Source organism: Lissotriton helveticus, chromosome 2_1 (assembly GCF_964261635.1).
Source record: "Lissotriton helveticus chromosome 2_1, aLisHel1.1, whole genome shotgun sequence".
Taxonomy (NCBI): domain Eukaryota; kingdom Metazoa; phylum Chordata; class Amphibia; order Caudata; family Salamandridae; genus Lissotriton; species Lissotriton helveticus.
The window spans coordinates 1,145,154,608-1,145,178,831 of NC_136059.1; the positions used below are offsets into that span (position 1 = coordinate 1,145,154,608).

Below are 24,224 nucleotides of genomic sequence, written 5' to 3' on the forward strand. Positions count from 1 at the left end.
GCAAGCATTCTTGATCCATTCTATTTATTCTTTCAACCAACCCATTTGCTCTCGGACAGCAAAGACTGACCTGAGATTTGTTTTTTACATTTCTCGACAGAAGCCTTTCATGCACTCTGAGGTTAGCTATCCACCGTTATCTGTGATTAGAATCTCAGAAATACCTTCCTGGTAACCATCCATCTATTATGGTAGTCTATTAGAACAATGTTGAATTTCCTCTTTGCTCCTAGACAAACATACTGTTCCAATGATGTCAAGAGATAGCATACTCCAAGGTTTATCTAACAGTCTAACAGGTAAAATGGAGGGAGAAAGGGTGTGCACACCACTCTGATCCCAGGCTGCACAATAAATGCACAATCTGAATTTCTGTTCTATAAGCGAATCCATTCTTCATCACAATACCGTGACCTAACTTTATTCTTAGTTAAATTCCCCTCTGTGTGTCCTCCATGAGTAGGATCAGTAATATTGTTCATTGAAGTTGTTGGCACTACCTTCTGCCCAGGGAGCACCTCCTCACTGTCTAAGCTGAACTCATCCCTTACCTGCCAGTAGCACATGAACATCCATTGGCACGTTATCTTTACCAGGCCGGCAATTTTTTAACCCATTCTTTAAAAGTCTTTGAATTCATATCTGCCTCTTCGCTGGCTTCCCCTGTACACTCAAAAATCTCTTTGAGAACCACGGCCAGGAGCACATCATTGATAGACTTGTCCACTGTCACTGGTAATTATAGGCATGCATGACAGGCAGTCTGTGGCAAGGTTACTTAGCCTATGCAACTGTTCAATCCACAAATTACAACAACCAAGCCACACACTGGGTGGTTTGTTCAGCACCTTTCATGATGAAAGCAAATACTAACTCTTTGTATTCTGCACATACAACAAAATGTAAAAACCGCAGATACAATTTAAAATTTTATATAGCCCAGAAACACACCAAAGCTTCAGGTTCAGGCTATCGATTCTCCATGAAGTGGGAACTGTGAATAAAACCTGTTTGACCTTAGAGAGTGCCACGTGGCAGCTATCTGACCACAACATGCGCAATGTTTCTAAGAACAGCCCAAAAAAGTTCCCCAAAGTGTTTAAAACCTTTTTAAAAATGTTAATACTAAGGTAAGCCTAGAACGATTTAAGCTTATCTTTATCTGCAGGAGAACGAGCTTTCCCAAAAGCTTCAACCAAGTCAACTTATGCCATCCTTGAATAAAGAATGGTATAAATAAGACACAGAACACATATCAATCTGGCATTAATCCTCCTCGACGCAAGACCAGCCTTCCTATGCTTTGCCTAAAGTAATGTAATGTTGGTCAATGTCATCCCTATAAACCGGGATGTCATCCCTGGAAAAAACACATTCAGGAGACCTTCAAGAATCTTCAGCATAATCTGTTGCAATACTGCTGCAGCTAGGCCAACACGAACAGCATTCAACAGAACCTAAATACTTCTAAAGGTGTTGTCAGATACCATTCTGGTGGCACCAGGGGCTTACTTGGCTACAGTTGCAGGGGCTGGAGTCATTTGCCTTCACTATTCCGAAGTTGGATCTACTATGGCTCTACAAAATGTGCCAAGTAGTACAACCAGTTCAGCACTTGACTCTCAGCAGGCTTGAAAGTGATCATCCACAGGCTCCTCAGGCAGCTTAATGTGGAAGTACGGCAGGCTCAAAATTGAAAAATGCACCTAGCAGCTCAATAATGTGATTGCCCAGTCCAGTGCTTCTCTTAAGTAAATAAAAGTACTTTATTCTGCTTAAGGAACAATACCACACACAACCCAAGAAGGTATCAGATACCCTATATACGGGTGCAAGTCCAATAGGCTTCAAATTGGTCATTGTTCACAATTTACCCTTCCCCATTCTGACAGTCTTTGGTCTAGTAGCATAGTAGCTAGTACATGTTCTGACCTTCCCCTCTGTTAGCATGTAGTCTCTCTCTAGCTGGAAGAACCAATTAGTGTCTGGCTGCAGAGGATCTTCTGCTCAAAGTCTGGCTCACTGGAGTTCTGCTGAGAAGAAATGCTCCAGGCAGGCAGGCACAGGCAGCTTGGCACAATCCTGAAGACATCTGCGGGAGTGACTGGATTCTGATGGTGGCCCTGTTCTGTGCTCTTGGTGGACAGTGACAGATGGGCCTGGCAGATACAGAGGTCCTGGTTACTCCTATCTGATCTGATGAAACTCAATATAAGCTGCACTTGGGCTGACTGGGATGTAGTGATGTCACAGTCCTCCTTCAAGGTGCAGAACTCTGTCAGAGATTTAAAAACATGAATTGCTTAGGGGGCACAGATGTCCAAATCAGATCGGCCACAGCAGCCACTCAGTGCTTCGGCACAGTGTCCCTCAAGGCAGCACCATTGCTCTTTAGAGTGGTGAAGTCCATTCAGCACGCTCTGGATCAGTGCAAGGCTAGCTACTCAGGCAGGTCAGCAGGGTACCCAGGCGTGGGCTTCAAGGGTTTGCAGGATTCTTCTTGGGTAGACAGCTTGGGCCAGGGTCAGTTGGTGCCATGGTCACATCAGCCCTAATTATAGATGCAAAGCAGGAGCTGCAGGACATCCTCAATCTCTTCTTCAGTCTGGAAGACCGATCTGACACAATTGGGTAAGTACCATGGTTGCGACTATGGTAATAATAGCAGAGACTACTAGGACATGATCCAGAAGTGCTGTGATTCAGCTAAGGAGTTCAATGACTGGCTATCAGGCTATAGTGTACCAGTAACATGAGCTTTGAGTCTCTGATGAAAGGACCACAGCACAAGGGTCCATTTCGCCTGTCCACACCACTTATGTAGGGTCAGTTTTCTCCTTCCCCCTCACTCAGGCAGGACTCCTCAATCTTCCAGGACAAGCAGCACATCTTCAGATCAGACACCAGGTGATGTCCCATCACCTTTGGGAAGCTGGCAGTCAGGCAGACCTCAGCTCTGTTTGCACAGTAGTATTCTGGGTACTCTGTGAAGCTCTCCCCCCTGGCCCAAAAGAACATGGGAATGGACCCACTAGTCGGTCAACACGTACTCTTATAAACGAATGGCAGAGGATGTGGATTCTCTGTCTGCCCTTTCAAAACCAGTTTGGGACAGATCTCTTTTCATGTGTCCTTGTCAGGCTGTCTACCAGACTCCAGAGAGGTAAAAGACTGATGTTCAAAAAGTGACATTCACACTCTTACTACAGGACTTACAGTCAAAACCCCTGTCGCTAACATATGCCAAATGGCAGTCTCAGGAAGACTAATTAGCAGCCCTCTGTATTGTAAAATACTTAATTGTAAGTAAGGGGAGAACACTGTCTCACCAAAGGAAAATCAGAGCAAATTGCCATGGTCACAGTACCTGTAATACCCTTATGATTGATAGGCATGACAGTAAGATTTTCTCTCAATGTCTTCTTCCTTGTATAACTGGGTCACAAGTCCTGCTGGCTCACTGGGCACAACAAGAACAGTCTATAAGGGAAGCAGAGAGAAGGAGCTGGAAGAGGACAGGGTAAAGGGGAAACAGCTATCACTGTATTATAATAAAGGGCTTTAGACCAGCTCTCTTCATCCAGTGGTCTGTTTAACTGTTACTTACATCTTGCTTCTTCTGCCCACCATGGCATACAGCATGGGGCAGTGGATCACTCCATTTCAGCAATTTAGTTCTCTTGCACTGTGACCTGATTACATGTGCGCATCTGCCTAAAAAGAAGTGTGCTTCAATGCCAGGGCTGTTTGGTTGACACACTACATTGCCAGTGCATTTTTCTTTCCATTCGTTATCCTTTTTAAACTTTCTTTAACCAATAGTAACTTTTGTTTACACCAATAAGAATCCTATTTTCCTGTGATATGCAATAGAAGTCAAAAGTATTTCTACACTGCCTGAGATCCGGGAAACAATATGGCACATTCTTTCATACCCTGTGGAAGTGCCCCGACATTCAAGTATATTGGGGAAACCTACTAGATGAGCTAACCAAGATCCTTTCAGCACCCCTCCAGGCAGACCCTAAATACATCCTCCTTGGCATTCCTACAGAGGTAGATCTCCCAAGAACCCAGCTTCTCTTCTGCAACTTAAGTTTGGTGGTCCCAAAGTGGAATCTGGCCAAACACTGGGGAGCCACAGAGCCTCCACGCTACAGGAAGGGAGAATGGGAATGGACCTCTACATGGCAGCAGAGAAAGATACATATATGATTAAAGGTTCCACAAATACGTTTGCTAAGATCTGAGGTCTTTGGTGAAAATACCATGGAATGGATATAGTTGATGGGGATAATGTGCACTCAATGGAGTGAGTATAGTCTTAACTGTGTAATCCTATGCATGGCTACATGTTTTACTGCTTGTTAGAATAACAAGGATTTTTGTGCACTGCACCGTACTGCTCTGTGTGCTTATGGATTACTACTGACACACTGTAACTGTTTGTTATGGTTTAAAAAATAAAATATTTATTTCCTAAAAAGTGTTTAAGTCGGGGAGGGCGGAATGTTTCATTCCACCCATGGAATTGGTGGAATTTGGCAATTGGAACTCAAGCCAAATTCCTCCACTAGCCACGTGATTAACTTTTTACCTACAAGGCTCCAAAAATGTGTGTGAGATTTGGAGTTCCCTAGCACCATTTTCTGATGCCTACGGTCGTAAGCTTTTGCAGTAGGAGGGCTGCTTCCCGAGTGCATTTGCAGTGCTCAAGTAGATTTTCTACTCGAGCAGCATCAGAATCAACTCACTCAACAGTTTGTGCTGATTTTCAGCACTGCTTGCACTAGTGGCGCTAAATTGGCATGTATAATTCCACTCATTGGCGGAACGCCATAGGTTCTCGCAGAGTTTTTATGTAACCCAACAGAATTCCGCAGAGTGAAACTCCACAAGTAATGCCCACCCCTAGTTTTAAGTATGCTTGTGTTGAGAAGCACCCATATTATTCTATTAAATAACATGTAATGGTATTTTTTTTTACTTTAAAGTTTTTATTTTAAGAATGGGGCTTTCATGATTAGGCTGTAGCATGTGTTTTCCTTCTTTTTTTGAGGCGTATGATTGCGTGCAAAATATTTTTTTAATTCAGCAGCGCCAGTAGGCAAAAGCAAGACCCTATTGGCTTTGAAAATGATTTTTTAACTAATAGTTTTGGAAGAGGGTTCTCTTCCAGTCACCTAAAAATTCTGAGGATAACTCCCTAAATGATGCAACTCACATGTTACTGCTTGTAAACCATCAGGGTTGCTTTACAACTCCTTTAGTTTAACATTCTTACTTCATAAACAAACCATTAGCATTGGCAGATGCTTGTTGATGCCTCTTATAAATCATACATGTTAAACATGCTGCATCCATGCCTTTCCCCAAAATATTGTTTAACTAACATTGTCTAAGTCAATAGTTGTGTTTGTTGTATAGTGAAAAGGTTTTCTAATGCTTGACTGCAAATGAAAGATATATTATGTCCAGGGCAGCACCAGTGCACTGTCCTCACAACCACAACAGAAATAGTACAGGCAGAAGCAATGTATGGCTCCCTCAAACAATGAATGGGCAGGCATGGTACAACCCAAGATTCCCACGCAAACACTAAAAAGATACAGTACAGACAGGAGAAATGTAAGCTTCTAAAGCAGAGAGAGATGGTACAGGAGAGAACGTGTGGCACAAACACACAATTGATACTATGTTGTAGTAGCAATTAAAGCTCCCCTCACAAACAAGTGATACTGCAGGGCAGAAGCACCACAAACTTTTCTCACATTCCTAAAATGGCACAATGAGGAAGCTAAATTTGTGTGACGTGTTAAGACAACCCTGGGATGCCTTGTAAAACTGATTAACACTGGTTCGGATTTGATCAAGGCGTTCTATTTGATGTGGGATAGCAAATTTGATATGTTTATTATTAATTTTTATAATAATAATTTCACGTCTGTGACTAACCCTAATCTTATCCAGCTTTTTGATTTTGTTGATAATTCTATTGATGGGCATGTTAATACAAATAGGGGGTCCAATGTGATGTTAGCTGGTGATTTTAATGGTAAGCTAGGTAGTGAATCCAAAATCTTTGATGAAAGGCTGTTTGAGGAAGCCAGCCTCCAGGAACAAGACCATTGTGGAAGCTGTCTGTCTCTATACATCTCCAAGTTTGAATAGTGTAATGCTATGGAGCTTATAGGTTACTCATATCATAACATCCTTACCTATGCTTCTGGTGACCGCCAGTCAGTGATTGACTATATATTTGTCTCCAGGCAACTTGCGACCCGGTTAGTCGATGGAGCAATTGAACTCAGTGTGCACAATGACCATAATCAACTAACAATTGCTGTGGTAATTCCAGTAGGGAAACAGCCTGATTTGAAGGGAGGCTCGAGTGATCTGGATACCAAAGACATTGGCAGAAGATTAATTTGGAGGAGGGTAAATATGGATGGGATTCTGCTTAGACTCAGCACAGCGCACCTGATTCTTATTAACAGCAGGTTAACACCTAATTTAGAGGGCCTGCAGTGGGTGTCGGGATATAAAGTTGAGTCAAGTTGTCAGACCTTTAAATGAAATCTGCCAGTGGTCAGGTGGTAGGGTCCCATCCTGGCTAGAGGATAGTTGTAGAATGGCTGGTGTCCAACTCCACTGGGCTCTCCAGGCTGAACCTAGGGTTTGTGTTTCTATTCCCAGGTCTAGGAAGGAGTATACATCAAGTCTGAAGAAAAGAAAACTAGAATTCCAGTGTGATGAATGAATGAATGATTTAAATGAATGAGGGGTTTGTAGAGCGCTGAGCTCACCCCATCAGTGGTATCTTCACGCTAGTAGTAGATAGCAGCGAGGAGGTAGTGAGGGCAAGCATTCTTTGAAAAGTTCTGTTTTTAATAATTTTCTGAAATTAGCCAAGTTAGAGCACATACGCAAGGCACTGGGGAGCGAGTTCCAGAGACGCTGGGCTACGTAGGCAAAAGATTTGCCCCCAGTTTGGAGTTTGTTGACCCGAGGCACTACTAACAGGGCCTTCCCACTTGAACGCAGGGATCTACAGGGTCGATTGGGGACAAGGCTTTCAGTCATATACTTGGGCCAGCTATCGTTGATGGTTTTGTGAATCAGATAGCATATTTTAAACTTGATTCGGCCACGGATGGAAAGCCAGTGAAGGCCTTTCAGTAAAGGCCTTCGAAAAATTAGTAAACACCTGTAAAATGAAAGATGTTAAACTACTCTGGCATACTGCTAATAATTCCAGACTGTCGAAAGGTGGTCACAGTACACTAGATGTTTATATGAGCCCTGATCAGTGGGATAGCCATTTCAGCAAGATTTATACCTCTGGTGAGTTAAAAAAAATCCAATTTGTGCACAGTTGCTGCCACTCTGTCCTCTTGATATCTAATTTTCTTTGAAAGAAGTGATTGAGGCCATTAATATTAGTCCAGGAAAAAAAAGTGCATGGGCCTGGCGGGGTCCCAATGGACCTATATATATCCATTTTAAAACTGGTTAATTACAGTCTTGGAAAATGCTCATCATAGTATCAGTCTTTAAAAAGGGGAAGCCCAATGATACAAGCTGCTGTAAGCCAATATCCCTTTTAGATTCTATGGTCAAGATCGTAAGGATGATTGCCTTTGAAAGGCTGGTCACTTGTGTTGAGGATATGTGTGTACTTTTGAAACTGTAGTATGGGTTTGGAACCGGTCTATGGAGATTGGAACAACTGGAGACTATTGGGGTCAAAAACACCTCCTGGGATTCCTCTGGGCTCTCCATTATGATCTCTTGGCTGTGGTGAGATACTGATAAATAAAAGTAGTGCACTGACCTGTTAGGCATAGGTCAAGGGGGACACCAAGTGTGTGTGCTCGTACCAATTCCTTTTTTTATGATATGTCACTGGGTTGGAGAAGGCACTGACGGCCAAGGCATAGATGCCCTAGCTTTAAAAACAATGCACCGATCTCACTGCTAACCTATGCGTACAATGCCGTCTTGATCTCTACGACACCCCAGGGGCTCAAAATCCTAATAGTGAGTTACATTGAAATTTTGACTAATCTGAAGCTGGAGGTTAATGACAATGAAACTTACATGATGGCATGTCATCTGAGGAGTGCTAAAATGAGGCCACTGTCTATAGACGATAAGCCCCTTCTAACATCATGTGAGTTTTCATATTTGGGGTCACCAGTGATTCTCTAGGTTCTTTGTCCTCATGTATCTCCAAGTCTGGGTCACATTTTATGCACAGAGTTGGGTTACTGACCAACTTAGTTTCCAGTATTGGCAAGAAGCTGATGGCCCCCTTTTAGAGGTTTACAGGAGAAATTGTATTCTGGTTTTAACATATGGGTCAAGCATTTGGGTTTTTCCAAAGTCACCAGGCAGAGGAGAACAGGGTCTGTAGAAGAAGACTACTTGGCCTCCCGCCCAGCTGCTTTCCTATATATTGCACGAGGAATTAGGGCCTGAGTATGTCAAAGACCATATAAATCTCGTTCTCTTTTGTTGTGGTGCTCTGTCTGGAGCAATCACCCATGCTGTGTTTAATAGAGAAAGTATTGAGGATTGCTTATCTTGTGCCAGGGGCAATTTCATTCCAGAGCTAGAATATATTAGGAAGACATGCATTTCTCTGGGTCAGGCGAACTACTTTTTTTAAACCGGAGAACCAGCCTGAAGATGAAAGACTATGGATAGAAAAGCCTTTAAGGATCTTAGACAGCGAGAACAGGAGTCGGTTGAATTAGTCAATACCCAAAACAATGAAGACAATTGATTCCAAACTATCCTAGGGCTAGAGCCCTATCTAGATTCTACATTTCACTCTTGGGATTGGATTCTCCTTATTAGATTCCCATTTGGGTTTATTAGATGGCAGCTGTGCTTCTCACTTCAGGCATCCATCCTCCCTGCTCGGGTGATGAATGCTCTCCACAAAACCTTCTCCATTTTGTATTTTTCTGTAGATTTTACTCATGATTCACCAGCCATTTTCTAATTCCTGTCTTTTAAGGGGCTCAGTATTGTTGAAGTGTAAATTGGCCTTAGTGTACTTACAGAAGCAGTGCACCCCAGTGTTTCATGACACTGTCTGTTTCTTAAAAATTGTTTACGTGTGAGGAATTGAATGTGTTTTTTTAAATGGGGTAGGGATGATGAATGTAACATTTTAATGCACTTGTTTTTTTATGATTTTCATTTTTTATTGTGGTTATTTTTTTAACAAGTGTTCTTGTAATGTACTGCTATTATGATCATTGTATAATGTTCGAAAAAAGCTTATTGTAACGTGTGAAGTATGTGACCACATTTCAATAGGGTCCAAATGACCATTAGCAAGGATAAGGGTCACGTGCCTCTGCTTCTTTGGTGTTTGGATATTTTTTTTTACCAAATTGCAGCATATTTACTTTCACATTTCTCCGGCATTGACATAACACAGAGCAGGTACAGCACCGATACTAGCTTGAACAGAGCATTTTGAATTCAACAGAGCCCCATACCTTCTGCAATACTTAAACGTAGATTTCAGCCATACTGCCCAAACAAATCCATTTAGATGGGATAATTATTGGTATTTACTGGCCATCAAAAGGGTAATGATCGCCATGTAGCATGAACAGTATACAATACAACCAAAGGACATGGAAAGGAGCAAAGCAAGAGCTATTTGCTAAACTGCCATAAGATAGTTGGCTTTAAATTACGCAATCATGCTAAACAGCAACAACTTCCGGTTTGTGAAGTATGAGTAGGCTGTCCTGTTATAGGTTTAAACCTATAATAACTGATAAAACCCCACCGAAAGGAAAATAGCCCTCACCAGTGTAAATATATAAACACTGAAAAAACACCTTCGCCACCACAAACTAAATACCATTCAAAGAGAGGAAAAGGTGAGTGAAAGAGTCATTTGTATTGCTTTCTGAAGGGGCCGATACAATGCAACTTTGTTATAAAAGACAGCAGCAAGAAAGACTGGGCTAACATTATTCTGCTTAAGTTTTGTTGTTTAGGGATGTCACTAAAATATTGTTGCTTCTTCCTTTTGCTTTTTTCAGTTTTGCGATCTCTGGTCTAAAGATGCAGAGATTAGAAGCATGCTTTAGGTCTTATTTATTTTATAAACTGTAGAGAATCTGGAAATATCAAAATCATGTTTGATATTTTGACTAGTTTGATTCTTTCACTGCTAGGTAAAATGGCTAGTTTCATAAGAATCTTTCCCAATATGTAGCATCACATTTACCCACATACAGAGTATGGGTAAAACCCTTGATACATCAGTCCCCTTTTCCAGTGAGTTAGTATTAATAGTAGGTAAATTGCCAAACACCCCATGCTTTAAACATTCAATGCAAGGTGTAATGACCAGCCGCGGCCCTTGGAGGGAGTTGCGGTGGGGCAGGCAGGCAGGCGGGGCGGGGCAAGGGCAGGGTGGGGAGTGATAAACACTGGAATATGGATGATTACAGGTAAGTAAACAATTAAATTAATAAAACGAATTTGGTTCCGTGCCCTGCATCGCAAAATGCAATGCAGGGTGCGCTACGAAATTTGTTTTATTAATTTAACTAGAATGCAAATATTTCTAATTTTGTGCTTTGTGTAGCATCAAAGAAAAGAGTCATCCCTAGCGCGTAATTCTGCTTGTGGTTCTCAGTCCTAGAGGCCGTGAATGCTACATTATCCATGTGGTGATGACTGTTTACAGAGTTTCTGCTTAGTGGTGATGCCAAAGGCAAGAAATGTGAGGATCATTGGTTCCATACTGATAGTAATGTAAAAAAAGTACACTCTACTGCATTCTTAGATTTCTACAGGAAAACATGACTGCTGTAGTTGACATGATCAAAAAACTAGAGTCTGAAAACACCCTTGTCTACCAAGCATTCATTGCAATTGGTGTAGATTGGAAATATCTCCTTGAGAGTAGGCTGAGCGACACTTTTAGTGACTTTGGCACCGCAACATGTTCCATGTTAGAATTCTTGCCACTTCGGAAGCAAAGAAATGTTGAGGAGCAATGCAGGGGATTTTATTTTACAGTGCATGAGAAATGGTGTGCAATGATGCCTAGACATGCCCCTTCACCAACCATGACATTTGAAGTCAATAACGCCTCACTAAGGTATTCTGCACAAGTTCTAGATCCCTTCCATAAAGGGGAATTTTTCCCAGACTTTGAAAAGTAATGCTTAATTTTTGACTGCTTTCATAACTGAGGCACATGTGCTTAGCTCAATGCATATGCTGCAGAACCTGTCCCAGAGAATTGCAATCTTCAGGTGCACCAATATTGGCAAGGGCTATGTCAGTGGCCAGAGTTAGAAAATTGTGTACTGGCGGTTTTGGCGTTGCCCATCTCAAGTGCCAAATTTGAGAGGGCTTTTTCACAGATAAATGTTTACATGGGAAGGAAAGAGCGAGCACGCATGGCCGAAGACTTACCAAAGAAGTACTGTTTGTGTACTACAGTAATTTTGATTTGTAAAAATATATTTGGACCTCACATACCCCTGACTATACACGAGCACAATCAGTGCAGAAAGCAAGCAATAACAAAAGCAAAACATTCTATAAACATTGGAAAAACACTGGTTTTGTTTTTTTAAATGCCGCGAAAATGTGTAACCACTGATAACCACTGTTTTTTTTAAAGTATTGAAGAAGATGAAAAACCCCCACCAGAATTGACCAATAATAGGAACTGAAAACAGGAACTATGACCTAAAAGATCCATTTAAATAACTAAAATAAAAATTCATTATAAACTTTTGATGGGGGTAGAGCTATAGGATTTATCTTCAAAAACACTCATTCTCATGCTTTTAGTGTACTACCAAGGATGAGATTAAATAAACCTACCTTATAAACTGACCTGTAGGAGAGTCTGGTGATGATGCAGACGCCATCTTCACTAACTAGGCTGATGTCTTTGTGCGGGGTTTCACTTTTTAATCCACTAGCAATATATAGCCAGACAGGCAGGGGTGTCCGGTTTACTGACAAATGCAATACAATCATACATGAATAAAAAGGTCATTTTTTTCTTCCAGTAGAATTTGCAATACTGTAAAAAGATACACGTGGTGTAAATACTTTTAATGTAATTCTATCACAGCTCACAGGAATTAAACTGTATGTATATCTTTCATAGTATGTTAAAAAAAAATACTGCATACCTGTAACTACTGGTATCATTTATAAATTCGCCTGCTTTCATTATTCATTGCCATAAGACTGCTGTAAGCACCTGTGAAATAATAGGCAACAGTGTTTCGTAGCCTATCGACCACATTGTTGTGTATGCACTTCACCAACGATGAGCAGGGGCTAGAAACACCACCTTGAGAACATCAAACCTTCTTTTTCTCTAGTGCCCACTAGGGGATAGATCAAACCCTCGTAGAAAAGGAGAGGTCGCACATGAATCTTTCAATGATACAATAATAACATAAATCAGGAATAAGTGGGATGAAAAAACTGGGGGGATGTCTCTCAAAGGGGTGTGGCCGATGTAATCAGGGGCGTGGCTTAAAACACATAGGCTAAAAAACGGTTGGCTTAGCATAGAGTGCAGCCCAACTGGTAGTTTGATGTTTCTGTAATTGCATCCAGATATATGACACAAGTAGCATTATAAATACAACACGCCAGGACTATTAGCTTTCTCCATGGTTGTTAGTTGCATAAGATAAATAAGCAACAATGAAATGAAATGTAATGAAAACCAATTTTATTAAGCGCTAACAGCTGCCCAGAGGCGTCCAGGCGCTAAGACTACAACCAATGCCTTCAGAGAAAAAAGAACAGGGAGGACCCTATTAATTAAAAAGGAAAGTTTTGAGCTATTTACGGAAGCTCAACAAGTTGGAGTCAGCTCTGAGATGGAGGGGTAGAGCGTTCCATAGTTTAGGGACTTTATAAGCAAAAGATCGACCTCCAGCCCTTGCTCTATAAATCCTTGGAACTTGAGCTAAGAAGGCATGTGAGGAGCGGAGGGCTTTAGTGGGTTGATATGGTGATATCAGAGAGTGGCTAATTTCTGGGCCAGATTTCCAGTAAGCTTGATGTGCAATGTTCATAGATTTAAACTTAACTCTCTCTCTAATGAGGAGCCAATGCAACGCTCTTAAGCCAGATTTTATTGAGGTTCTACGAGGAATGCCAAGCAATGTGCGAGCTGCACAGTTTTGGGTGCGCTGTAATTTTTGTAAAGTGTACTCCGGCGCCCCCAGGTACAGAGCATTGTTGAAGTCAAGGCGAGATTGAATTAAGCCCTGTATAACTGTCTGACTGGCCTCAAAGGGAAGAAGCGGAAGGATTTTTTTAACCATCCTCAAGAGGCCAAAACAGGTCGCTGAGACTTTAGTTGCCTGCATATCGAAGGTCAGTGATTTATCCATCCACACCCCAAGGCTTTTGATGTTGTCTCTTGGGGTGGGGGCTGTGCCCATGCTCAGAGGCCATGCCAGCTCTAAGGTGGAAGGAGTTGGGGGGCCTAGGAGCATGAGCTCAGTTTTATCCTCATTGAGCTTCAGACAGGACTTTGTCATCCAACTCTTGACCTGTTCCAGGCATGTAGTTAAGTTGGGCTGTGGTAGTGGGCTGCTCTTTTGCACAAGGGAGACCACTAGCTGGGTATCGTCCGCATAGGTAATGATGTTAATGCCATGCGGACGGACAATCCCAGCCAGCGGTCTCATGTAAGCGTTAAAGTGCGTAGGGCTCAATGAGGAGCCCTGCGGCACCCCACAACCCAATGGCTTGCTAGAAGAAACCGATGTACCTTCAAAAACCTGGAAGGTTCGATCACTTAAAAAAGACCTGAGCCATGCCAGGGCTTCTCCCGATATTCCCAAGTCGAAGAGACGGTTTAAGAGTATTTTATGATTAACCGTGTCAAAGGCGGCACTCAGATCAAGGAGGATCACTGCCACTGACCCTCCCTGATCGAGGATCCGCCTTGTCTCTTCTTTCACCGCCAGTAGGGCAGACTCCGTGCCGTGTTTGGGGCGGAAGCCTGTCTGGGAGACGTCGAGCAGATGGTTGTGCTCGAAAAACTGAGTTACAATGATGTTAATATGTTTCTCTAAGATCTTGGTTACCCAGGGGAGAAGTGATATCGGACGATAGTTATTAAAATTCGTCGGATCAAGAGTGTGCTTTTTCAAGAATGCTCGAACCATGGCATGCTTCCAAGCCTGTGGTACTATCCCACTTACCATGGAAGAGTTCAACAACTCCATAAGAGTGGGAAGGATGACTTTATTGGCTAGGATTAGCGTGCCAGGGGGAGCAGGGTCACATGGAGAACCCGATTTTATTTGATTTATTAGGGGCTCAAGAGTGTTAAGATGCAACATAGGGAAATGGTCCAAATAGTTTTTTTGAGGGGAGGCCTCTGGCTCTAAAGGGAAGTCCGATTTTTGAGTGGACAATTCTACATCTGGATCTGAAAAGGAGAGATAAATTGTATTTACTTTCGAAAAGAAAGAATTAGCTAGTTCCTCACATCGAGAGGATGAATTCTCATTACCTATCGACGGAGGTGGCAGCCTGGTCAGTGTTTTCATTATCTGATAGATCTCTTTAGGCTTAGACTTGGCCAATCTAATCTTTTCAGTGTAGTATGTAGACTGTGTAATTCTTATTTCATTTTTATAAGTCCTAATGGCTTCCCTATCAGTCGCTTTGTCCATTGAATCGTAGGACATGCGCCACTTCCTTTCTAATCTTTTGCAAAAACGTTTTTTATCCCTGAGCTCTTCTGAGTACCAGGGCGCTGTTTTTTGCTTCCTCTTTGTGCCAGAGGCACGAAGAGGAAGTGCGGAGTCCAAGGCGCTCGTTATCCAGTTGTTAAAAAGCCTATTATTAGTACAAGGGTCACAGGAAAAAGAGGGGCTAGTGGTAGTAAGAATACTGGTCCATTTATCTATATTGAGCTTAGGCCAATTTCGAATTGTACGAGAAGAGGGGGTGGAGAGTGAAGGTTTAGAAGTGGTCCAGATTAAGGGGATCAAAAAGTGATCAGTCCACGGAAGATGGCTAATACTGCCCACTTTTAGATGTTCGCTATTACTAAATACTGGGTCCAGAAGATGACCCTTAATATGCGTTGAACCCAGGACAAGTTGCTCTAATTGAATAGCGGCCAAGCTGGCAATCATTCTTGTGGTAATAATGTCTGAAGTATTATCGAAATGAATGTTAAGATCTCCGAGTAGTGTAAAATTTGAGGGAGACATAACCAATTCTGCCACAACAGACGGAAGGTCTGTTAAAAATTGTTTCATAGGACCGGGGGGACGGTAGATGAGAATGCCGGAGAAGCTGTTATTAGGTGAAAATTCAATAACAAAGGGGAGACTTTCACAGTCAGCAATAGACTCCGTCAGACAGCGACATATATAGATGTCCTTATAAATGATCGCAAGCCCTCCACCTTTGCCCTGCGGGCGATCTAAACGGGCTATCTGATAGCCAGGAATAAGTGCTTGCACTAAGTCATACTGGGAATCTTGGGTCAACCAGGTCTCAGTTAAAAAACTACATCCGGGGTGTGTTCCTCCAACAGCAAAGATATCTCTAAACTATGTTTAGGAAGAGATCTGCAGTTTAGAAGAAACATATGATAGTCCTTTAAAACCGGATGGGTCGATGGATTGATTAGCTCAGATTTACAGTGAGGGCAAGAATGCGGGGTCTCCAAGGGGTGATAGTGGTGATGGCAGCATGTCGTTGTAGGGGGGCACAGTTGGTGCAGTGAATCCTTATTATATATTAGCCTCTGTTGCTGAAAACGAGCAGGGGGGTGGCCCCTGGTCCCGGTCAGGCGGGCGCAGACGGGCTTGCCTTTGGCGTGCCGCCGGTGCACCTGCTGCGCCCGCCCACTGCGCGGATGTAGAGACATGTGGAATTTATATGGTGCAGAGGAGGGTGGGATGCGTCCTGCAGCTAGGCTGCAAACCCCTTAGCCCTCTCAAGATGGCGGCTATGAGCGGCTGTAAGCCCCTGTCTCTGTCCCTCAGCGCCAGCCCCTACTCGGCTGCGCGGGGATCGGCTTGGAGGTTTGGTGAGTTCCACAGTCTATCATAAAAATTCCCCACAAGTAAGTAAGCTGCTTGTAAGAAATACGACGCAAATGTTAAAGATTTAATTTCACAGATTAGTTCAAAACAGGTCGAAGAAAGCAAGTAGAGCCCCCGGCTTCCGCCTCAGGGATGAAACAGGCACGATAGTAATCAAACGTGCTGCAGGTTGTGACGATTTAAATACCGCGGGAGGGGGGAAGCGTCCTGCAACTAGGCTGCAAACCCCTTAGCCCTCTCAAGATGGCGGCTATGAGCGGCTGTAAGCCCCTGTCTCTGTCCCTCAGCGCCAGCCCCTACTCGGCTGCGCGGGGATCGGCTTGGAGGTTTGTCGAGTTCCACAGTCTATCATAAAAATTCCCCACAAGTAAGTAAGCTGCTTGTAAGAAATACGACGCAAAAAATAAAGATTTAATTTCACAGATTAGTTAAAAACAGGTCGCAGAAAGCAAGTAGAGCCCCCGGCTTCCGCCTCAGGGGTGAAACAGGCACGATAGTAATCAACTATGGCTCTATAGCTTCGTTGTATATAATATTGAAAATGCTTCAGTTCTGAAATGATGAGACTGCGAAAGAACTAAAATGAGTCTCTTTGAAGTTACCTCAAAGGCACTGAATGGCGGTACTGCTGCAGAGTTAAGATTTTTTTTCTACCTGAGGGCGAGGGCAAAAATGGAGAGGCTAATAGCGACCCGTCTCAGCACCTGCTTTTAAGAACTGCCTGGTGCTGAGTACTGGCAGGACCCGGCCTACTTAAAGTCGTGGCTGGCATTACAGTTAATCAACTGTTTCTACTCCATCATTACATTTCTCATAGATTCAGATGCTTTAATTATGAGTACCAAACCGTACAAGGAGACAGGGAAGGTGGGAATGACTCTTCACTTTAATAAAAACAGATTTCTTATTAATGCGAACAAACTAAGTACTCTGCCTTGGGCTGCATATTCAAACAGTAATGCTGTGTGAATGTGGCACATATTTATTTAGCTTGCAGCTTTGCACATTTCATAATGCTGTACTTTGTAAAGAGTGGCTAACTGACTTTTTATGACAGAACGATGCAAGCCACACTCCATCATGCTGTTTCATGATAAGAAACAGTTTGCTTGTTAGCACACGCCGGAAGATGATCCAACCAGATTTGATTTCCTGAATTTAAACTTGACTGGAAACGGCAAATCCTCAGATTTTTTAATGATTATCCACTCATCAGTAGAATTTTATCCAATCATACTATCTCTGTGGCCCGGGGAATTCTGCCATAGATAGTCCAGTGGCAAATATGTTCTTCCAAAAATGGGCACAGTCACCTTTTTTCGTCGTTAGTACGTAGTATTAGGAGTAAAACCTGTGATCTCTTTTCCTTGGAGCCATTAAAGAGCATGACCAAGATATCATTCTCCGAAAGACATCAGGTGCTTGTAAATATTGTTTGGAAGAGGTGGCCGTGTTCTTTCAATGGATTCCGGTGAGTGTGTGAATTCGAAAAATCCAAGACCCATCTGTCTCATGGATATCCATGTCTCCAAAAGATTCAACATGCCCCTTCCCACTTGCATAACAAGTCTGATGACGGGGAGGTGAGTGTGGCAATTGCACTATCCATCGCTGTCTCTATGATAGTTTAGTAATTTAGAAAAAATAATGGGGCGACTCGGTGTCTTTCAGAACCTGGGTATAAGCAAAACAAATGGTTCTGTCGGAAATCTCAATGCTTTTAAATGTTCAAGACACATATGGTTTACATCAAAATAGAAGGAGGCTCCCCAAGGGATTCTAATTATAGGCAGGAACAGGGGGGTAAGAAATATACTAAAAGAAGAAATACCCTGCCAAAATATATTCAAGGGGGGTCCTAAGTGAGGATCCTAACAAATAAACGAAGCACACAACCCGCCACAGTGAGCCAATACAAAACCTCATTGCATAATATTTGGATGTTTTTATTATCATTTATTGTTTACTCTTCATTATTTATATATAAAAATAGACATGTAGACCTATACACACATGATTTTCACAATTTCATGAACTTGATTTCCAATGATAGGGATATAAAAACACACATATTCATAAAACATCAACAATAAGACATATACAAGGGCTGACCCAGTCCCACCCACACCATGCCATTCACATTTATATCATCATATATTCGGGGAAAGTCATTCACTCGATCTTCTATACAGCAAAGATTGGTACAAGGCACCACCCAGAGAATAAAAAGATGGTCAATTATTCATAGAGACAAGGGGATGTAACGGCAGAGACAGATGTCAGACAATGGGACTGATGGTGGAATAACCAGTCCACTCTGCCAAAAAGCGAATCACGCTGACGCGCGTTTCGGTTTCAAGGTCCTCAGGGACCACACCTTCGTCAGGGCAACGGTGTACCATGGAGAGGGGGACAGGACAACTAAAAATACAAAATATACATGTCACCTATCTAGGTATTTATTCAATCACATATTTCATGATACATAGAATCAATTACATCGACATTAGTTTTGCTCAGAGTTAGGGCGGAGCTTCCCCAGACTTAATCTAGAACATTTGCAGTCAAGATTTAACACTAGGCTAACACATGCTAGCTCACGGGTTTGGAACCAACAAACCTACATCCGTCACCACTCATACGTGTCTTTGTCTCTCATACATCTTCCAAACTGCATAAAAGGGGGGCAAAATCCTATTTCACGTATCTTGGACCTCTATATAATGATCTGCCAAATTTTTTCTCTCTCTTTCATGGGGACAGGTAAACTAATCCCCTTGCTAGGTTTAAAAGGGTGGAGAGAGAGGCGGCTTAAGTTATCTCCGATTTCCTCGCTAGGTTCTAACATGAGGCGGCTTACCCAGATTAGCTTGTGACTGCAGTTGGAAGTAGATAAACAGCGTGAGTAACGAGATTATATCCTAACGTCTCTCTTCTAGCGCAGCTATCTTCAAATTATGCAAGAAGGTCTCTTTTCCGATGCCCATGTAAGTAAAACCTTACTCACAAACCAAAGTGATCTGGGGAAGACAAAACGGTCGTTCGTTTTTTATTTCTTGATAACAGTAGAGGGATAAGGAAAAAGGGGGGGAAGGAAGAAAGACGGAAACAGGGGAGAAGGAAGAAAAAAGACCAGGACCAATTGGTCTGCATCACAAGACACTCTAGTCTGGATCATAAACTGAGACAAACCATAAATTCTAACTGGCACCTCTTGAACCTAGGGGAAGATAAAATACCGCTGCGTAAACCCATTTTCGCCTTCAAACAAAATAAAAACTTGAAAAACTTTCTGGTGAAAGGCAGCTTGCAAAATGCTTCACCCCCATCCCAAACAGCCATAACTGGCTCCAACCCCATTTTTGGGAACCATCGTTGTGGCAGTTGCCACGCCTGTCCACATGCTATAATTGGAGAATCTGTAACCACGATCAAACGTACCATATGGAGAAGTGTGGCTCAATGGTTAGAGCGGCAGACCCTGATGCAGAGGTCTGGCCCGGGACCAGGGTTCAATTCCCGCCTTGGCTGGTCTCGGTGGATCTTGGGCTCATAATTCCTCGGACCTGATTTCTCGCCTCGGTGCCTACTCTAAGCATGGGTCCCACGCTGCAACTCTGGGCAATAGCTTGCTTAGTCTCCACAACGGCCCCCTACAGCACTAGGGGGGCCTGGTTGCACCCTGGGGATGCCCAGGAGTGGACATTTCACGGGGAAAAACCAGGAAGGGTTCCCTAGCGGTATGAGTGCAGCGCCAGGACACTCAGGAGTATCAGTGCGCTTTACAAGTACGGCTACATTTACATTTACATATCGGTGGCTCGGAACAAAAAACTCACTAACTGCAGTACTTGCAATATTGTTTATGTTCTACTTTGCCTGTGCAACCTACCATATGTCGGTGAAACAGGAAGAGAATGTCGCCTGAGAATTGGCGAACATAAGTCTAATATTCGGAATGGGAAAACGTCGGCCCCCATTGTCACTCATTGGTTGGAAAATAACCGCACCGAGAAGGAATTAAGATGGTTCATACTGGAGAAAATCCAGGCCAAACCTGGGGTCAATCCCACGACCCTCCGGAAAAAAAGAGAGGTTTTTTGGATTTTCTACCTTGACTCTGTAAAAGGAGGACTGAATGAAGAATATCCCTGGTCCAATGCAATCATATAGCCTGTCTTCTGAGATTATACCTTGATGGCAGACGTCATAATTGCTCTATTCCCTATGAAAGATTGGCCCCTCTATTCTTAGGGCCCCGTTTCAGTTCGCAGGCTATCGCTGTTTGCGGAAATCTGGTCAACTTCTGATCCTGGGCGATGCCCCAGTTGTTTCCACATTGAAAAGCCTACTATCTAATCTAGATAGAATTCCCCTTCTAAGATGGCCGCCCGAAAATCGAAAGGAGTCACTTCCTAGTCCCTTGTGTATTTCCGCGCAAAAGCGAAGTTGAATTAATGGGCGGAACTGCGCTCACTAACTGCTTAACAGAACTTGGAAAGCTTAGTTGCCCTCTGGCTTACCCTCGAGACGAAGTGCTCGCGTGCCGCTCCCCGCCTTGGTCCCTGGAAGTATCCACTGCCTTATCGTTTGGTAAGAGACCTCGCAACTCTAACCTTCAAGTAGTTTTACTTTTATACCGCTTATTTTATCCGTCGGGCTCCGATTCATGCGGTATAGTTCAATGTTAGATCTTCTATCTGTAAGATGAAGACGGGTTAAAATCGCTTAGAGAAGGTGGTATTGTGAACGCATGCCTTGTTTCACCCATGCGTTGTTCTATCTCCTCCTTATAGATCAGCACCAGTGGACCGGCGGGCGATCCCCCTCCCGAATTCCCTATCTTGGGCTCGGGAGGCTTCTATCTTTGTGATTCACATGCTCAGGTATTTGGTTTTGATTAAGCCACCTGCAGTGTTTTTGGATTTTTACCTTTACTCACTGAGAGTCACGCTCCCCTCTTTTTTTGTATGGCATGTATTACCGATGGAAAATCTCCATTGTATTTTGGCAATTCTTGGAGCTTTCCGCCCAGTTTGCCTACATCTGTTAACCCGCCCTACACCTTTCCTTTTCCTTTCTACCGCACCCCTACCTTTTCCCTTCTGCTTGTTTTTTCTCTTGTACCTTTTTGAGTCCTGCCCTCTTAAAATTGTCGAAAGGAAGTATCAGTTTAAGTAACAAGTGACAACCTCTTTAGTAACCATCTAAAAAGGATTACGCCTTATCCTTGTTTTCTAGTTTCCCATCCTATTGAATTCCGAATAAATCAAGGAGACTCGCAAAATTCTTAAAAGAGTGTGCTGTTCCCAAAGCTCCAAGAGACTGCCCCAGGATACCGATGTAGGTAAGTTACATCGATAGATGAGCCGCTCGCCTTAGTACAGCCTAGACTGTAGCCCCAAGGAGGGTGACACGCTATTGTATACATCCACTCTTGGTCCCCCCTCTTTTTTCTTCCTTCTCCCTGTTTCAGTCTTTCTTCCTTTCCCCCTCCCTTTCTTTCCCCCCCCCCTTTTTCCTTATCCCTCTACTGTTATCAAGAAATAAAAAACGAACGACTGTTTTGTCTTCCCCAGATCACTTCGGTTTGTGAGTAAGGTTTTACTTACATGGGCATCGGAAAAGAGACCTTCTTGCATATTTTGAAGATAGCTGGGCTAGAAGAGAGACGTTAGGATATAATCTCGTTACTCACGCTGTATCTACTTCCAACTGCAGTCACAAGCTAATCTGGGTAAGCCGCCTCATGTTAGAACCTAGCGAGGAAATCGGAGATAGCTTAAGCCGCCTCTCTCTCCACCCTTTTAAACCTAGCAAGGGGATTAGTTTACCTGTCCCCATGAAAGAGAGAGAAAAACTTTTGGCAGATCAATATATAGAGGTCCAAGATACGTGAAATAGGATTTTGCCCCCCTTTTATGCAGTTTGGAAGATGTATGAGAGACAAAGACACGTATGAGTGGTGACGGATGTAGGTTTGTTGGTTCCAAACCCGTGAGCTAGCATGTGTTAGCCTAGTGTTAAATCTTGACTGCAAATGTTCTAGATTAAGTCTTGGGAAGCTCCGCCCTAACTCTGAGCAAAACTAGAATTGATGTAATTGATTCTATGTATCATGAAATATGTGATTGAATAAATACCTAGATATGTGACATGTATATTTTGTATTTTTAGTTGTCCTGTCCCCCTCTCCATGGTACACCGTTGCCCTGACGAAGGTGTGGTCCCTGAAGACCTTGACACCGAAACGCGCGTCGGCGTGATTCGCTTTTTGGCAGAGTGGAATGGTTATTCCATCATCAGCCCCATTGTCTGACATCTGTCTCTGCTGTTACATCCCCTTGTCTCTATGAATAATTGACCGTCTCTTTATTCTCTGGGTAGTGCCTTGTACCAATCTTTGCTGTATGGAAGATCGAGTGAATGACTTTCCCTGAATATATGATGATATAAATGTGAATGACATGGTGTGGGTGGGACTCGGTCAGCCCTTGTATATGTCTTATTGTTGATGTTTTATGAATATGTGTGTTTTTATATCCCTATCATTGGAAATCAAGTTCATGAAATTGTGAAAATCATGTGTGTATAGGTCTACATGTCTATTTTTACATATAAGAAATTAAGAGTAAACAATAAATTATAATAAAAAATACAAATATCATGGAAGGAGGTTTTGTATTGGCTCACTGTGGCGGGTTGTGGGCTTTGTTTATTTGTTAGCATCCTCGCTTAGGACCCCCCTTGAATATATGTTGGCAGGGTATTTCTTCTTTTAGTACATATGGTTTACATGTAACACATATCAATGATTCTAGTAAAGAAAAGGGTATAACACACACCAATTTGAGAATTCAAATGATATATTTAAAGAATACCAAATATTCAAGGCTTTCTCTATGATAGTGGCAATCATAACTGCCCTTTCTTCAGTTGTTTTGCATCCTCTCTTTTCATGTTCTGGTTACCAAATTAATGAAGGATGACAAATTATGACCATATTTGACTACAAGACATTTCTATGGTACTAAGATGACCAAGACATTGAAGGCTTTTGGGGACTAATTTTCCTAGTCAGGACGGTTTTTGTCAAGGGGAGACTGGGCTTCTCAGTAGACATGCAGGAGTCCAGATCCTCATTTCTTTTTTTTTTCATCTGATAATCGCTGCTGAAATACTCAATATTATGACTAGTGCCTGCCCACCAATGGGTAGATATGTTCTGGGGTGGATTTATTTGTTTTTCTTGTTTTTTCTTTAAAGTTTTACAAGAAGCCTTTCTTCTCTGTCGCAATCATGGGCAAATCAAATTTTCGCCAGGGCTATCATGGGCAAGTCGAAAATTTTGCAACAGGTCATTTCAATAGGAAATGGAATGCAGGGGTTTCATCTGGGGATGAGTTAACAGGTGGCAGCTATTGTTTACCCTTATTTAGGGCAGCATAATCCTCTCACTCATTGTCCAATATTTATTTTCGGGTTCAATTTCTTCATGGCACTTTTTGGCTACATGCATATCACCTTCCTCCTCTTAGTGTGGTAAGGATCTTTGTCTAAAAGTCATAAAATATACCTGAACCTAAATGGATAGATCCTGGAACTCTAATAAGAGTGTTGTCTATGAACAGGTTAGAACCATATTTTATTCTCTTCTGCACAATAGATTTCCTCCTCATGGATGAATCTAAAATGTATCACTTTCCTGAATCTTGTACTCTTCTGTAAATGAAATATGCCAATTCTTTTGGTTTTTCTACCAGTAAGATTTGCACAGTAAGCTGTGATGGAATCCTGATGCATGACGCCCATGTAACTAAAGGGATTGCAGATTGCAAAAGGTGTGTGTGCAGATCTGTATATTAGTACGTGGAGGGGTCATCATAGAGAAAATGCATTTGAGAGGTAGTGTTTCCTGCTCATCGATGAGGGGTTACCAAGGTCCTTACGCTCATCAATGATGTTTTCATCGAAGAGGTGGAAGCCCTTGTTTACAAATGTATTGTGGCATTAATGGTTGGCTTCAACAAGATGATAATGAGGATTTCCTTATGAAGGTAGTATAACACAATAAGCAAGTCACTTTCAAGCAGGTTTTGACAGAGATATGGTTGACAA

The 24,224-nt window shown here is 42.6% G+C and overlaps 1 long non-coding RNA gene across 1 annotated transcript in view; it reads right to left on the reverse strand.

Moving 5' to 3' along the window:
• Positions 1-11,886: 11,886 nt before the first annotated feature.
• Positions 11,887-24,224, reverse strand: part of LOC144819627 (uncharacterized) — a 181,177-nt gene continuing 168,839 nt past the window's right edge. The window contains exon 3 of the long non-coding RNA XR_013607486.1: positions 11,887-12,017. This is a non-coding gene — a long non-coding RNA (uncharacterized LOC144819627). The remainder of the gene's footprint in view (positions 12,018-24,224) is intronic.